The sequence below is a fragment of the Onychomys torridus genome, chromosome X (assembly GCF_903995425.1).
Source record: "Onychomys torridus chromosome X, mOncTor1.1, whole genome shotgun sequence".
Classification (NCBI taxonomy): Eukaryota; Metazoa; Chordata; class Mammalia; order Rodentia; family Cricetidae; genus Onychomys; species Onychomys torridus.
In genome coordinates, this window is record NC_050466.1 from 120544172 (window position 1) to 120562675 (window position 18504).

The 18504-nt window shown below is 35.9% G+C and overlaps 1 protein-coding gene across 1 annotated transcript in view; it reads left to right on the plus strand.

Annotated features, from left to right (window-relative positions):
* Il1rapl2 (interleukin 1 receptor accessory protein like 2) overlaps positions 1–18504 on the plus strand; it is a 1242609-nt gene that overhangs the window by 699758 nt on the left and 524347 nt on the right. The gene's annotated exons all lie outside the window — the stretch shown is intronic.

Genomic DNA, 18504 nt, shown 5'->3' on the forward strand with positions numbered 1-18504 from the left:
TGTGCTTTTTTATTTTAAATGCTATTCTTACAGAATATCTATATTAAAGATACATCTTTTCAATGATAAAAAGCATGTCTATAGCTATTAACTACTGACCATTAATTATTTTAAGGAAAAGCAAGTAGAGTTAAACTTTAATGTGAAGAATTATGTTCAACTAAATAATAGTCTTCAAATAATCATAATGTGATATTGTCACAAAAGTCACCAGAAATATAAGCCCCAATTCTCAAAGGTAAGCTTTTTGTTCCAAGAAAAATCATTACTGAACTAACTTAGCTTCTTTTAAGAAAATAAGGAGAAAACTCATGTGAAACTTGATGTTTGAATTTAAAAACTTGAACATATGCAGACAGCAAAAAGGAGTGTACATTGAGAAATATTCTTTGTTTTTCTAACCAATCAGATACAGTAGGTTTTACATTTTCTTGTGTAACCTTCCATAAACATTCTATAGTATGTAATTATAGTTATCTTTAGAGGTCACAGGTACTTTTCATAGGATTCATGATTTTAAAACCATTTTGCTAACAGTTAATGGTAATATTAACAAATACTATATTTTGAATATTGAAGAATGATAAAATATGTCAACATATAGATGATATACCTGCCTCAGTGGAGCAGTATTTTCTAAGCAACCAATGAATATTGATACAAATAATGCATGAATAAATATCCATTTAAAGAGCAACATAGGCCAATAGATTTTAATAAGGCATGGTAAAATAGTTAATTGTTATAATATCAGATTCCACATTTTAGCTAATTCTTAAGACGTTATTACTCTACCTGGTGGTGTATAGAAGATCACCCAAAATTTTGGAAATGGTTAAAAAAATTCTTGAATTTTCAGCTACATATCTTGGGGCCATATTTTCCATATATTTTAAACAAAAATACATTACAAAAGACTGCAGAATCAAAGATGAAAATTCATCTATCCTATAACAAGCCAGGTATTAAACAGACTTTTACTAATGGAAAACCATAGCAATATTGTCATTGTCTATTTTGCCTTTGAAAAGAAAGTTTTTGCCCTTGAAAAATATATTCCTTGCCTGACAGTGGTGGTGCATGCCTCTAATCCCACCACTCTGGAGGTAGAGGCATGTGGATCTCCAAGTTTGAGTCCAGCCTGGTCTACAGTGCGAGTTTCAGGACAGCCAGGACTGCTTCATAGAGAAACTCTGTCTTAAAAAACCATATGTATATATATTTATATAGCCATAATTATATATATATATATAGTCATGTGATTTTATTATTTAAATAGATTATTAAATATATCATTAATTTTAACTACTAGTACAATATATACACTACATAGAAACTCATTGATTGCCTAGTTATTTATTTATTATTTATTTTATTTATATGTGCGTGGATGAGTTTGTGTGCACATGCTCACTCATATCATGGTACACCTGTGAAGGTTAGATAATAACTTGTGGGAGTCAGTTCTGGGATCAAACTCAGGTCATCAGCATTGATGTTAAGTAAGCACTTTTTATCTTTTGAATCATTTCACCAGCCAAGAGACCCTCTTTAATATTTAAGAATGAAAAATTTCAGGGAACCAAATAGGTCAGTGATTGAGGCAGTATAAAATAGCTGGGTATTTAAATTTTTGAGTTCTTTGTAGAGGCTGCTTATTTATCTCCTGGTAGATGTATAATCAACAAAAATTTCTCCCCACTTTGTAGGCTGTCCCACTGCTCTGCTGATTATTTCCTTTGTTGTGTAGAAGCTTTGTAACTTCATGTCATTCATTTACCAGTCCAGAGGATTATTTCCCATGCTATTGGAATCCTTTTCAGAAAATCCTTGCCTATGCCTGCATCTTATTTTGTCCATTTCTCTTCCATCCCACATATTCTCACCTTCTGCTTTCATATCACATGCATACTATTACTGCCCCTTTCTTCCTCATCTACCACTTAATACTTTCCCTCTTCCATTTTTTTTTTCAAGACAGGGTTTCTCTGTGTAGCTTTGCGCCTTTCCTGGATCTCGCTCTATAGACCAGGCTGGCCTCAAACTCACAAAGATCCGCCTGCCTCTGCCTCCCAAGTGCTGGGATTAAAGGTGTGTGCCACCACTGCCCGGCCCTCTTCCTACTTTTATGTGTTAAATACATATGTCTATATTCTACACAGGAGAGGAAACATGTATAATGATCATAGTTTCTATCCACTTTCCTGCAAATGTCTTGATTTTTTTCTTCTTTATGACTGAATAAAATTCCATTATATATATCATGTTTTTTTATTTATTGTATTCATCTGTTGATGGACATCTAGGTTAGTTCCATTTCCTGGCCATTGTCAATAATCCAGGAATAAACATGTATATAAAAATATCTCTACATTATGTTGACTTGAAACTTTTTGAGTCTCTACCTAGGAATACTATAGCAGGAAAGAGGGATAAAAGAGTGGAATGGAGGCAAATAGGAATAAGTATAATGATATATTCATATGAAAATGTCATGGTAAATACATTAATTTTTGATAATTGAAAGGATTAAAATAAATACATAAGTATGCACTGGTTATTACAGGCATTACTGCATTTGAATTTATATATGCCCATATATTTATTTTTACATACTCAGGTATGACTTTTCAACTTTCATTATGACTTATTGTTTCAGGATTAACATTGTTTGGACATTATTCCATGTGAGAAATGATAGTTAACTTTAAATAGTTACATAGCTTTCCAAGCCAGAGAAAGAATGAAAGTTTCATCAACATGTGAATGCAAATACAAGATATATGAAGTAGAATTACTAAATAAAAAAATACATATATTTCTTTAGCTAAGTATGGTGGCACACACCTTTAATCCCAGTGCTCAGGAGGCAAAAGCAGGTGGATCTCTGTAATTTTGAGTCCAACTTAACCTACATAATGAGTTCTAGGGCAGCCAGGGCAACATAGTGAAGTCTGTAGCTGAAGTTTTCCTGAGTTCCACCTAGTCTGCAGCCACTCACATCCAAGTAAACACACAGAGGCTTATATTAATTAAAACTGCTCATTAGCTCAGGCTAACTACTGACTGGCTCTTACACTTAAACTCAGCCAATTTCTATTAATCTATATGTCACCATGTTTTCTGTGGCTTCACCTGTGTGCCATTACATGCTGCTCCCTGGAAGATGGGCTAGAATCTCCTCACTCAGCCTTCCTCTTCCCAGAATTCTCCTTGTCTGCTTATCCCACCTATACTTCCTGCCTGGCTACTGGCCAATCAGCTCTTTTATTTATCAACCAATTGGAGCAACATATTCACAGCATCCAGAACATCCCACAGCACCTCCCCTAAATAAACCTCTAAATGGTTTACAATGTGTGTTAAAAATGTACCTAGGCTTAAAAGAGAAAGAAAAAGGAATATATGCAGTTACATAAGGAAACAGAAAGTTTTAAAGAATAAAGCCTTAAAAGTAATATAAAAAATAAGCTATGTAAAAATGGAGCTGGATAGGACCAGGAAAACTTTCAGCTATATAAGTTCCTCAATATTCTGCTTTTTATGCTTATCAGACTTGTAATTTTTTTGAAGCTGAGACAAGGGGAAATTTCTGTATACTTCTATTAAAGATCTTGAGCTTACATATAATTGGAGTATTTGAAACTTTTCTGTAAGAGATGGGAAATGCATGGGAATTCCTACCTTGTTAATGTGATGGGACTACTCACTCTATTTAGATGCAAATATTTTCTAAAATAAGACCACAGCCTTGTGATTGGCATGTTTGTTTTCAGTTGCTTGATGCAATATAATTAGCAGAGTACACTGAAATGAAACTTAGTGTGTAAAGAAAGAGTCTCAGAAACAAATAAACTAATCAGAAGAAGCTACTATCTTTTAAAAGTTAGTCTTCTGTCTTTATTTTGCATAGAAACTGTGGGAAAATCCCATTGAATTTTTTCAAAAATAGGAAGCCAATTGAAAAGATACATGATTGGAGATTGTATCTGTCTGATACGTGTAGAGTTGGTTTTGTGTTCTGATTTGGAAGTGTTTATTTACTTTAATAATAAGCTATAAAATGTGAACTGATTGATCAATAGATCAAGTAGATGTTACTAATGGCCTACTATATATTCAATCCTGTGTTAGATGCTGAATAAGATGTGCCACATGTTTTAAGGAAAATAATGAAAGGGGAAATAATAACTTTATGCATTATCAGGAGCAATTCTAGATCCTATATACATTTTCTCCTAATAATGCCCATAATAATTGATAAGGTTTTAATCACACCTGTTTCCACAAAGGCTATGGTTTAAAGGCTTGGTTGCCAGGATATGGCAACTGGGACATGGGGAAATATTATATGGTGAGGCACTGTGAACGAAAGTAATATAATTGGTAACATATCATTATAGGGATGTTGGGACTCAGAGTAATCCTTTCCCCCTCTCAGCCTATTTCTTTCTCTCTGTCTCTCTGTCTCTGTCTGTCTCTCTGTCTCTGTCTCTCTCTCTCTTTCTGTCCCAGTTGCTATGAAGTAACTAGCTTTCCTCATCATGCACAATTATACAGTATCTCCTGACTTTAAATTATCAGAGGGAAGTGACCATCCACGAAATGAAACTCTGATGCCATGAGCCAAAATAAGCTTTTCTTCCTTAAAACTTGTGTATTTTGAGTATTATTCAGTGTCGTAAAGCTGAGTAACACAATGAGCTTCTGAAGTTGGTCACTATGAAAGTCAAGCTGTTCTCAAACTTTTGGCAGTCTTCCTGTGTCAGCCTCACAAATACTTAGGTCATGAATGTGTGTAGGACTACAGTTTGTTGTGTCTTTACAATTAAAGGTTTAGTGAAAAGAAATATGCATGTATAGCATGATTAACCAGTAACTACAAGATTCAGGTTTCAAACTTAGATCAGTCCAGGTTGAAGTTTCTATCTTTTCCATTAAACATGTCAAAAACACTAAAGTCAAACACACTGTGATTCTGTGTGTATATTGACAGGATTTAGTGAAAGGCAACATAATGAGCAGCAGGTACCTCATAAAGTAGGGAAAGTATTGTGATTGTTTGTCCAAGAGGAGTCACTCAAGGCAGAATTGACTATGCAAGCCCACTCTAGAGGGAAGAGTAGCAGTGTATACTTGTAGAATTAAACAGTGTAACAGCAATGGAAATTTAGCATAGTGTGGCAAATAAGATTGAATAGATGGATATAACTATATAACTCTCAGCTAGGCGTGGGGCCTCAGGAGCCCCTTTCCCATCCATGATGGGAAATTGACAGGTTTGATCTTAGGTAAATCAGCAACAGCTGTTGTGAGTTCATGAGTACATTGTCTCTGTCATGTCCAGAAGACCCTATTTCTCAGTTGTCCTCCCCAACTTCTGTCTCTAACAGTCTTTCTGACCTCACTTCTGCAATGTTCTCTGAGCATTGGGGGAAGTTTTTTTAGATATTCCATACCAAGCTGAGCACTCACTCCACAGTTACACTAAATCTTGGTATATGATTGTACTAGTGTATTAGAGACCCAGGCCCTAAACATCTAATCACAGGGCCTAAATCTATGTCAACATTTCCAAAATTTTGATGTGGTTCATTAGTGGCTTACAAGTTCAGTATCCCAAATAATGACTGGTATTTTTAAGTGAAATCAAAAGTATAACAAAAATGTCAATGTACTTATAGTATAGGAGAAATTATGTTTTTGTGAGTATTGTATTTAAGTTTTTTATGTACTCACACATTCATTGTATTTACTTGGTTACTATGACTTCTGTCAACAACAACAACAAAAAAAAAGTGATTTTTTCCCTTCTTTAAAGTCTGTAAAGCACAGGGACAAATAGCCAAACTAATGGAAACACATGAATTATGAACCAACAGCTGTGGAGCCCCCAACTGGATCAGGCCCTCTGGATAAGTGAGACAGTTGAATAGCTTGAACTGTTTGGGGGGCATCCAGGCAGTGGGACCAGCATCTGCCCTTAGTGCATGAGCTGGCTGTTTGGAACCTTGGGCTTACACAGGGACACTTTGCTCAGCCTGGGAGGAGGGGACTGGACCTGACTGTACTGAATCCACCAGGTTTAAATGAATCCCCAGGGGTGCCTTGATCCTGGAGGACATGGGAATAGAGGGGAAGGGCTGGGGGGAAGGTGGGGGAGGTGGCGGGAGGAGGGAGGACAGGGGAACCCATGGCTGATATGTAAAATTAAAACACAAATATAATAAATTAAAAAGGAGAAAAAAATCTGTACTATAGTATTGAATCAGTATTTTTGCTTCCTATGTAAATTGTTAGAGTTTGTATGCTCTATTTCAACATTAATGAAATACTTCACTAATAGAACTCTTCATTTGTTTATATATTTCTTGGCCTGTTTCTAACCATCCAAACCCATGAATATACATTGATTCTTCTCCTGCCAGCCCATCTTATACCAAACCAATCTTTTTAAAGCACTTCTCACATGTCATCCCCTCTTCCAGGGAACACAGTAGTCATTCATTCACATATTTAAAATGTACTTAGCAAATTGTGATTGAATATATAAGTAAAGCCCAAACTCTTACAGCCTTATTTGAAAAGTCCTTTCTATTCTTATGCAAATGATTTTTCTTTTAAAATTCCAATAGCACTACCAGAACTCTGTGGCTCTTAACTGTTGGACTTAATCTTCTCAGAATACCTTCATTGACATTCCCTTATACCTCTCTTCATACTATTCTCCAATGACTTGTCCTCCTCATCCTTAAAGGGGTGCTTTTAATGATCATTTTAGTTGAACAAAATTAAAGCCTCCTCTGGAGCCTCATGAAATTTCTTACCATTCATTTCAGACTTGTTTTTTCTTGTGTTAAATTAATTGGATTTATTCCCTTTGCACATGCAAAATTTTTTCCTACAATGGCCACTTCTTTGAAATCTCATGGTTGGCAGTCAACAAAAGCTAGTAAGTGGGGAAAGAAAGCAGTGAATTTGTGATACTGTTCAACATCTTCCTTTCACTTGTGCACAATGTCTTTATGTAGTTCAGGAAATTATTTCCCCACTGTTTTGCTCAGTATAAACGACAGCAGAAGGCAGAAAGGATCAGCAGGAAGATTGCTGGACTAGGAATCAGAAAACCTCAATACTAACCTTGGCTCTATCACCAGAAAATTCTGTCACCTTTTATATGCCATTTGATCCTTCTAGTTCCTGTGGCTTACCATGCTGCTCCTAGTTAACATTAGGTCTTTTCTAAGAGCATTTAAGCCAAGAATATTTACTGCACCAATTTCATTCACTCAATATCATTCACTAGTAGCAGTGAAATAAATCTATGTAGATATTTTCATGAGTTTCATGTTGTAGGAGTGAAGACAATGAAGAACCATAACATATGTATGTGTGTGTGTTAAGTTAGTGATAATTGCCAAAATAAAAATAAAATATTGAAAAGTTTGGCTTGGGAGTTTTGTCTAAGGATGTGATATTTTGGCAGAAGTCTGTAGGAAGAGACAAATCAGGGTGGGATAAATTGAGAACTGGGAATAGATCATTGCATTTGGCAGCATTGTAACTCACTGGGCACCCTGAAAAGTGTTAGCTTTGATGTAATGATTTGGAAACCACCACATCTTTAAGAGTGAATTGAAAACAGTGTCAGAAGTGAGGCAAGGAAGAACAAGAAATGCCCGCTGAAAAGTTTCTCTGTGAAGTCAGTGCAGAGGGGAAGGAAGAGGCAATGTTTATGTAGGAGAAGTTATCATGAAGAGAAGATTGCTAAAAGACCTTAAAAACTGGATATACTGATATCATTTTCATGTACCTGGTAGATTAGTTTTTTAAGTACTATTGAGTTTTAATCAGTATATTCATGTTTCCCATGTTTAATATAGATATTTTGTTAAGTTTGGACATAGTCATGCATTGATGCCATTCTGCCATCAAAGCACCATACACAGCTTCACCGTTAAAAAAATTTCAAAAGTTTCCTTGTATTGCTCAGTGGGTATAAGGTTTCAATTATATGTAATGAGTAAGTTATATAAATATTCTGTACAACATAGTACCTATAATTAACAATAGGTTATTATATACTTTAAAGCAAAGCTTTAACATTCAGTGCTGTTAACCATAAAAAGACATATAAGACATCTATCTAGTTAAGATATACTTTATGACTTAGACATGATAAACGACAACTTTCATTTTCATTTTCTCTTCTTTCTTCCTTCCTTTTTGTTGACATTCCCATCTCCATCTCTTTTTTACCCTGCCTCTTTCTTTGAACTGAAAAATAAAGGCAATCTCCAATGTTCTCATCTGGAAAGTCTACTGCTTTTTCAAATGCTTTCTGTTCCCCTTTGAATTAATCTGTTATGAAGACAATAGATTTACCAAACACAAACAAACAGCAAAGCAGTATTGCTCTCTAACAGGAATGAGTCTATCCTGCAGCTATGTTCTACACTGTAGGGTAAAGCTCTCTCTGTATAAAAGTTAGAGAACATTTATAGAGGTCTAGAATACAAAATTAAATGGGATACTTAAGCAGGGTATCTGTAAGAGAAAAAGCTATTTCCCCACCCCCACTCCCTTTCCCCCATTATCACTGTACTTTCAAAGATTGACAGGAAAGTTTTGCTCTTTTTAAAAACTCGGGTTCTTTTAAAATATACTATTTTTTGAGGAATTACATGGCAGTCTTTATGATTAAAACGGTCAAATTTTTAAAGCTCCAATTATAACTACTTGGTATAGAGTGAAAGGTTTCAAACATGGTTCAAGGAATGCCCACATATCATTTTTCCAGATGCACAAATTTTATTGCAGAACATAATTGTAATATACATGAATTTTTCTCTGAACAATTTGAGAATAAATTGGAGATGTCATGCCCCGTTAAACATGCATATTTCAGTATGTATTTCTAAAGAACAAGAATATTATCTTACTTAGACCCTAGTATTACTGTTAAAATCTAGAGATTCAACTGATTCATTGGTTTACATATATATATATAATATATGTATAAATATAAGATATATAGGATATATATAATGCATAGTCCATGTTCATATTTGTGAGCATTTGTTCATATTTCATAGTAGACTTCCCCTTATTCTGACTCATAATTTTTCCTTTCCCCCTTCCACAATGTTGCCTGGGCCATAGGTACAGAAACTGTAAAGTTAATGTATCTATTGTGGCTTTGCTCCCCACAATCCATAGATCTATGTAATACCATGAACCACAATAACTACCAGCATAGCAAGATATGCATAAAGGTACAAGAAGTGGCACTCAGATGTTGGAGGCAACCTACAGATGTCTAATTGCACTTCAGGGCCACTCAACAGGAGAGAAATCATGCCTAGAATGGGAATCCTAGTCAACTTTCTGGTGCTAGTGAGGCTATGGGCTTTAGTAAAGAATCTACTACTTTCATTGTGATAGATCAACATAATTATTACTTACTACAATCTATATCTTATTCTTATACCCACAGATAAATATATCTATTACCCATAAAAGAAGCATCTCTTTATAGCAAATGGAGGCCATTGCAGAAAACCACAACTTATTAGATTTTTTATTAGTTGCTTATTTTTATAATTACCATATCTCCTTGATGAATTTACCTTTTATAGTGATGAAATTCCCATCTTTTACAGGAACAAACATCTTTGTATCAGTGCATCATGATAGTTATTGCAGCTAAAGTAACTTTTTTAGTTTCTTCCATTGTCATGCTATTTGTACTTCTGTATTTGAAATACATTTTGTAGGCAATTCATAACCATTTCTTGATTTTTAAGAGTAAATAGCATCACTTAGATTAGATTATCAATGTTGGTTTCCATTTAATGTATATATTTATATGCTTGAGTTTTTCTTTGTATATTTGTCTTGTATTATTGGTATGGTCTTGTGAACATAATACTAGCTAGCATTCTACCACTAAACTATATCTCAAGCCCCATATGTTTCCAGTTGTTATTCTTTTGCTTTTCTAGTGAGCTTCCTTTCATTCTTTCATTTTGTATAATCCAAATATTTTAGTGTCTTATTTCAGTTTCTTTAAATCCATTGGATTATACTTATTTACATTCTTTTTATGTATCCTTAGAAATTACAATACATATATATTTTATCTTAGAACCTCTCTCTCTCTCTCTCTCTCTCTCTCTCTCTCTCTCTCTCATTTCACTATGTATCTTCTCTCTCTCTCTTTCTCATATCACTATGTATCTCAGGCTGGACTTGAACTTGCAATCATCCTGCTTTCATCTCCTGAGTTACAGATTATAGCTTACATATTATAGGCATGCCTGACTAGAGAACAGCTTTTGCTTATTATGAAATATGGCAAATTTGTCACAACATATGTTCATTCTTCTATCAACCTTTGTGGATGATTAAATATTTTTAATTTTTATATGCTGTATTTGTGCTTATATTTATTATAAACTTACACACAATCCAATATAGGTGGTAACTCCAAGCAAATGCATAAGCAGTGTCAAAAATTATAAGTAATACAAGTTGGGTGGATTGGGGGAGAGAATCAGAGAGGAGCTGGGGGAGGACAAGAAATATGATAAAAAGAGATTGCATTAACAATTCAAATATAAATTAAAACATTATAAGTAATACAATGAGAACTAGAAGGAATTATAAAAACTGTGGGGAACTCCCGTCTGGACCAGAGGTGAGTACCTGGGGTTATAGCCAAAGAGGCAACTGCCCCTGGGTCCCACTGCTGGACACAGGCCATCCCCGGGAGGACCTGACCAACTTGGCCCCAGTTTCTGGCCAATCGGTAGGCCTTGTGGGAAGGCTCCCCTATTCCAAGACTGGAGGCAGACCCTGCAGTCTCCACACCCTACCCCCACACCCATCTGCCAGAGACCCCAGCCACTTCCTGAGAATCAGAGACCAGCCCCCAGCCTCCATCCTGCCCTGGAACTCACATCTGGACCAGAGACCAGAAGAACTCCCATCTGGACAAAATAAGGAGACCCCAGGGACTTCCCGAGACTCAGAATCCAGCCACCCCCCCAGCTCCTATCCTGCCAGTACTCTCATCTGGACCAGCGCTCCCATCTGGCCCAGAGGTTCCATCTGGACCAGAGAGAGGCTTCCTAAATCTGTCAGCTCTGTCTGGACCAAGTACACTTTTAAGACCAAGAACGAACCCAAGAGGAGATGTGCAGACGTCAAGGCAGAAGTACATACAACAAAATAAAGAGCAATACAGCATCACCAGAACCTAGCCCTTCTCCAACAGCTAGACCTGAACATTATGGAATGGAAGAAGAAGAAGAAAACAACCTTATAAGTAGCATCATGAAGAGGCTAGAGCCTTATATAGAAGAAATCAAAAATAAAGTGGAGGAACAGACAAACAAAAAATGGGAAGAATGCTATAAAAAACTAGAGGAAAGGACAATTAAAGCAGAAGAAAACAATAAATCCTTTAATGAAAATCATGAAAAAGCAAGGGAGACAGTCCAAGACCTAAAGAGGGAAATAGAAAAAATGAAGAAGACACTAGCAGAAGGAATGCTGGAAATAGAAAATCTGAATAAACAAACAGGAACTTCAGAGGCAAGTATAACCAACAGAATGCAAGAGATGGAAGAGAGGATCTCTGGTGTTGAAGATATGGTAGAAGAAATAGATTCATCAGTCAAAGAAAAGAACAGGGACAAATAGCCAAACAAATGGAAGCACATGAATTATGAACCAAAGGCTGAGGAGCCCCCAGCTGGATCAGGCCCTCTGGATAATTGAGACAGTTGAATAGCTTGAACTGTTTGGGAGGCACCCAGGCTGTGGGACTGGGACCTGTCCTTAGTGCATGAGCTAGCTGTTTGGAACCTTGGGCTTACACAGGGACACATGCTCAGCCTGGAAGGAGGGGACAGGACTTGCCTGTCCTGAATCCACCAGGTTTAAATGAATCCCCAGGGGAGTCTTGGCCCTGGAGGAGATGGGAATGGAGGGGAGGGGATGGAGGAAAGTGGGGGGGGGGGCGGGAGGGGAGAGGACAGGGGAACCCATGGCTGATGTATAAAATTAAAACAAATAATAATAATAATAATAATAATAATAATAATAATAAAATTTTAAAAAAACTGTGTAAAGCAGATATAAGAACTAAAACTGACAACTTACTGAGACCATCTAGTATTAAGCAAAAGTCTTTGAAAATCATGTAGATGAATTTCAAAGTAGTGTTATTAAATAAAAATATGGAGGCAGATATAGGAGTGAAAGCCTGAGAGAGATCAGGGAAATAGTGTAAGCCACAACTAACCTTACCTCACCAACTCAGCAGCTTCTAAATATGAGTGACTTCGTGTCTACCCATGCCTATATATCTTGCTGTTCTGTCATCTGATTTGCTTGTGTACCATCAAATCTCAGAAGCAGTGGCTCTATGCTTCAATCAAAACAACATGTAGCTCAGAAACTTCTTTTTTTTTTTTTCTGTACTAAATCCACCATGCAGTGTAATGTGTGGCTTGCAGATGCCTCATTCCTGCCATGCTGTAGGTCAAGCCTGCATGCCACAAACCCACTAGAGAGTAGCTCAAGCTCGCAGGCTGCCAATAACTTGAAAGAGACAACTAGGAAGCTGTTTTTAGCTCTGTTTTAGAATCTTCTTTCTCAGGTTTTAGGTAGAAACTCTTTCCCCACATTGGGCACCATCTGTAGCTGGAGTTTTCCTGTGTCCACCTGGCTCCTGCAGCTGCTCAGATACAAGTAAAATCACAGAGACTTATATTACTTATAACTGTATGGCCATGGCAGGCTTTTTGTTATCTAGTTCTTATTTCTAATTAACCCATTTCTATAAATTTATACCTTGCCACAAGAGAGAGAGAGAGAGAGAGAGAGAAAGAGAGAGAGAGAGAGAGCTCTCTGTCCAGCTATATCACTTCCTATTCCTGTCCAGCTCTGTCACTTCCTATCTGTCTGTACAGACCTTCATCCCTCCATGGTTAACTAGTGTTGAAATTTAAGATGTGTACCACCACACCTGGCTCTGTTTCCAGTGTTGCCTTGAACTCATAAAGATCCAGACAGATCCCTGCCTGCCAAATGATAGGATTAAAGGCATGTGCTAACATTGCATGACTTCTGTGTTTACTTATAATGGCTTAGTTTTTCCTCTGATCTCCAGGCAAGCTTTATTTATTAGAGCACAAATAAAATATCACCACATTTCAGCACAAATAAAATATCACTACATGGTATGCTACATGCCAAAGCAACTATTTATTGTTAATAACATTATATATAAAACTATAAAATATTATTAATCAACAAATATAATCTTCAAAGACAAGAAAGTATATAATAAGCTTTATTTAGAACTTTATTTCGCTATATTATGTGGTCTTTGTTATTTCATGGTAATTCATAAGTTCCTGTTAATATGCATGTGTTTGTATTTTTATACTTAATGGCAACAGAATGTGTGCACTTCCTTTGTTTAACATTGTTCATTAGAAAAGTGGGTAAAGGAGTAGACGGTTTAAATATCTCTTTAACTATTAGTGTTTGGGGTAAGGGATCTATTCCCTATATGCCTTATTTCAATGCCCTATTTGTAAAATGACCACATAAACCTTAGTATTTCCTCGATTCTTGGACAGGCATGTAAGATTACTGAATATTTTAGTTTTGGATAAGATAATATAAGCCTAATTGCAAGGGAAGGATTAGGGGCTATGACATTTACTGGAAAAAAAAAAAAAACATGAAATGTGCTGTGGATATCGCTCTGTGTAAATAAAGTTCTGATTGGCCAGTGGCCAGGCAGGAAGTATAGGCGGGACAAGAGAGAAGAGAATTCTGGGAAGTAGAAGGCTGGGGAGAGACACCTCCAGCCACCGCCATGAAAAGCAACATGTAAAGACACTGGTAAGCCACAAGCCATGTGGCAAAGTATAGACTAATGGAAATGGGTTAATTGAAGAGAGAAGAAGCAGATAACAAGAAGCCTGCCATGGCCATACAGTTTCTAAACAATGTAAGTTTCTGTGTGCTTTCTTGGTTGGGTCTGAGCGACTGTGGGACTGGCGGGTAAGAGAGATTTGTCCTGACTGGGCCAGGCAGGAAAACTCTAACTACAGATATGAAACCCACAGTTCAACTGAAGCATCAGTATGAATCCTACTCTTTTTTATTAGAAGTATGCATCATCAAATTCAATATCTAGATGTTTGAAGTCAGTTAAAGATACCTGTGAATTATAGGTCACTATAGCAGAGATGTCAATGTTCCACAGAAGTTCCATTATGGAAAAACAACTTTAATTTCTAACTTTAAGTTGCATGTTCACATTACTTAGGTCCTACTGTTCTTGAGACAAGATATTCTGTATTCTTTGTTGGAAAATCTCTTTGAATATATAGATAGTGGATGTGGCATTTTTCTGAAGATGTGTGGCAATGTATCTGAAGAAGGTGAGAAATAGTATAGATAGTTTGAATTTTCGATACCATGTTTAGGACTGTGAGTCTTATATTGATACTTGCAGAATTATCTTTTTGTTAGAAAATTTCATGCATATAAATGTATTTTGATTATATCCACCTCTATTACCCTCTCTAATCTTCCTTCCCCTTCTTCTGAACCTTTCTTCTTTCAAGAATGTCCCCTCTGGCTTTCTTGTCTTTTGTTTTTTATAGCCCACTGTGTTTAATTAAGGCTGCTTGCATGCACACAGGCACAATGTTATTTACTGAATCATGAGCAAGTTTCCAATGACTATATCATGAAGAAAATTGTCCCCTACTCCCTTAGCATCTAGTAACTACCAATAATTCATTTGCTAGGGGTAAGGCTTTGTGTGCTCATCCCACATTCATACTGTTATTTAAAAGGCTGGACCTTGTGAGGTTACTGTAGCTGAGATGAGTTCATGGATGCAACAGCCCTGTCATATCCAAATGTCTTTTTGCAGCACATATCCCCATCCTCTTACTCATGAATTTTTTCTGGTCCCTCTTCTGGAATTTTTGTTCCCTGAGTCTTGGAGGAGGTATGATATGGATGTTTGGCTTATGTCTAAACACTCAAAAATCACTTAGGATACTCTGAGGCTTTCATATGCAAGATAAATAGTGAGAAATTCAAATTTGTATTATCTCACACAATTATCATCTTTTTGTGACCACACTTAAAACCTACTCCATAAGGTAACAATAACCTATGTGCTAATTACCATTTTAGTCATTCCAAAATTCATATGCAGATACATTTGAAAGCACCTTGATGTTTAATAAATATATATAATTTTATTTCTTGTATAAAAACACAACAAGATGTTAGAAAAGGGAACACTGGACATTTGCTCTTTTTGCATATGCCTGATATATTTTTCATAGATTCTAAACAGTTAATGCTGAATTGAATGAACAGAAGTGATACAATGGAAAATTAAAATGATGTGAGACCACCATATCAATCAAGGTACTTTCAAAATTTCATTCTAAGTTGTTCACTTCCCTATTCTAATAAGCTAGTATCCTGTGAGTACTGGAAACAATCACCCGACTCCTGCTCACACTCCCACTGCTCCTTCTCTCCTTTTCCTCCTCCTCTCCTCCTCCTCCTCTCCTCCTCCTCCTCCTCCTCCTCCTCCTCCTCCTCCTCCTCCTCCTCCTCCTCCTCCTCCTTAGAACCAAACTGTGACATTCAGCCTTAACTCAAGCCTTCCCAGGAAGAAAATTTCAGCACTCTGGTTTTAAATTTATAAGTTATATTAGTGAGGTATGTGAGATTTTTTACAGATGAATTAACTAAACTAGATATAACACATTACATATTAGTAAGTGTGACATACAGGGGCAGGGATGATTTTAGAAATCATAATAACTTTGAAAGAAGCAGCGACCCACATTAGGAATTTTTTCTTTCATCTTTCAGCCATATTTTCTTTTTCTGGTAGGAATCAGGAAGAACCAAGAGTTTTAATGTGTAGTGATTGATTTTGATCTAGTGCTTCTCATTATTACACCTTTTGTTCATATTTTTTATTGTTCCATATTGAACAAGAGACAACTAGAAATATGACACTGTTATTATATTTGCTCACTTATTAGTTACATACACAGAATAGAGCCTTAAATAAATGCTTAGAATGATCTTCTTGAAAATCTCAATAGGCTTTCCATAGCAGTTACTTTTATAGATTCCATTTAGGACTTGTGAATATGGATGACTTACTGTGCACTTTAATAATAAAAGTGCTTCATCATCCCTCAAAGTTTAAATAAGTAAAAACACAGTGTACAAGAAGTAGAAAGCAGAATGGTGAGTCAACTCAGTGCTCACTAAACATCAGGAAAAACTACATTAGCTATTTGTTTATTGATGAATAACTTTTCCCAGGTAAGTTTTAATAAAAACTAATGTGAGACATTTTACCTTAATTTATTTAAAATGTCCTATTTATAAGTTCTCTGAATATAATGAATCATGATAGTTTATAAATTATATCTATTTGAAAAATCTTTAGTCTCTCAATTAGATCTTCCTATATGAAGAAAATAATAAATGCCACAAGAAATATTTTTAATGGAAGTAAGGTAGATCGTTACTTCAAACATTATTGTCTTCTTTACTGGCTTCTTCCTAGGCAAAATTCTATGCAATTTACTCCCATTTTCTTGAAAAAACTAAGTCACTGCTGTGGGTGTTATTTGGGAGTGAACTTACCCTGTTGTGGATCTTGATACCTCCAGGATGATGGTCACCTTGATTTAATCTGTTTCAAAAAGAAGATGTCTTGTTTCAGTTGCTGAGAAGAGCAGAGGACCTGAAACGCTAAAGCAGCTGTTTCAGAAGCAGATCTTTATTTTCAATCTGGTGTTCTCTTTGAATGTTTTAGGTGTTTTTTCATTTTTTCCTACATTTCCTCACCTAATTCCCCCAAAGGCTTGAGACAACTAACAAAAATACATGAAATATGTGGAAAAGGAAACTAAGGGTGAGTAAACTAATATTAATCTAGGATGAGGTTAATATGCACGTAAAAGTTACACAGCTGCTGCATTCAACTGCAAACATGGAAGAACCTGTTTAAACAGCTTAAAACTAGTAGAGTCAGGACAGAGTGAACCAGAGCCACAAGCCCATCTAATATTCGCAGCATTTCAGTGTCCTTCTTACTCTTGCTCTCCAGTAAGAATGTCTATCTGTGTGGAAGAATAAGTAAAAGAGCAAGACACTAAAAATGTGATCATATTTCATGTTTTGAAATGTTCAAATGACAGAATTTATTTGGATCAAAAACAGTTTTGCAGAAAAGAGACAACCAAATTGATTTCTTCTTTCCACCTTAAAAATCATGGTATACCCATTAAGCAGATATCACTAGAGAGGAAAAATGACCAAAATGTTGATTGGAATTTTAGCCCAAGTACTTTCATCTGATTGTGGAAATAGAAAGCCTGCTTGAGCTGGTCCAGGGTGATAATTGTTATTCTTTGTGACTCATGAAATAAGAAGACAACTGTTTGACCTCCGATGAAGAACATTTCTATGCTTACAAAAGTATTAGGTTTTCTTGGTCTTTGCAATTTGACTTAATGTCAGATGCTTTGAGATCCCAAGGCATTTACCCTTAGTATTCAGTCATTCTTCAGTACTCTTCTACTTTGAAACCATGTGGTTAGAACCTTCAGTTACCTCACCATGATTTCAATTTTTCCATAAATTCTTCTTTGACCAACCTGTTTAAAATTATATTGGCCACAGTTTGTGTTTATCAAGCTAATGGCTCTGGGCTCATTCCCTATCACAATAATAATAATAATAATAATATTAACAATGATGATGATGATTATGATGATGGGGAGGAGGAGGAGGAGGAGAAAGGAGAAAGGAGAAAAAGGAGAGAAGGACAGAAAGGAGAAAGGAGGAGAAGAAGGAGAAGTAAAATTTCATCACCTTTACAAGTATAACCTTGCTCTTCTTTTTCTCTATGACTATGGGTACATTTTTTAAATAGAATCTAATTTACTTTCCTATTTGGGTTATTGTCTGCCTTTTATCCTTAGAATATAAGTGCCTTGTGAACAGATGAGTTTTTTCATTGTCTTTAAATATTAAATTGGATTCTTATCACCTAGAATTAACCATTTTAAAGCATGAGACTCACCACCTTTCACAGAGTCATAGTGTTGGGGCAAATATTATCAGTGTCTAGTTCTAAAGGTTTCAGCACCAGACAATAGAAGACTCATCTACAGTACTCATTGTTCATTGTACTCTTCTGTCATCTTGTAGAAAACACTGACTTCTTTCCTGCTGTACATTCACTTTTGACTGTATGCTATTTGACGTGGCTGGTGAAAAACAGATGAAACCAAACACTGGGTAAATTAGGTTTTTAGAATAACAAGGTTATTAAAAAATAAACAAGCTGGTGATGGGCTTTTATACAGAATTCTGCTTGCTAAACAATGAAAATAAGTCATGAAATGAATGATGGCC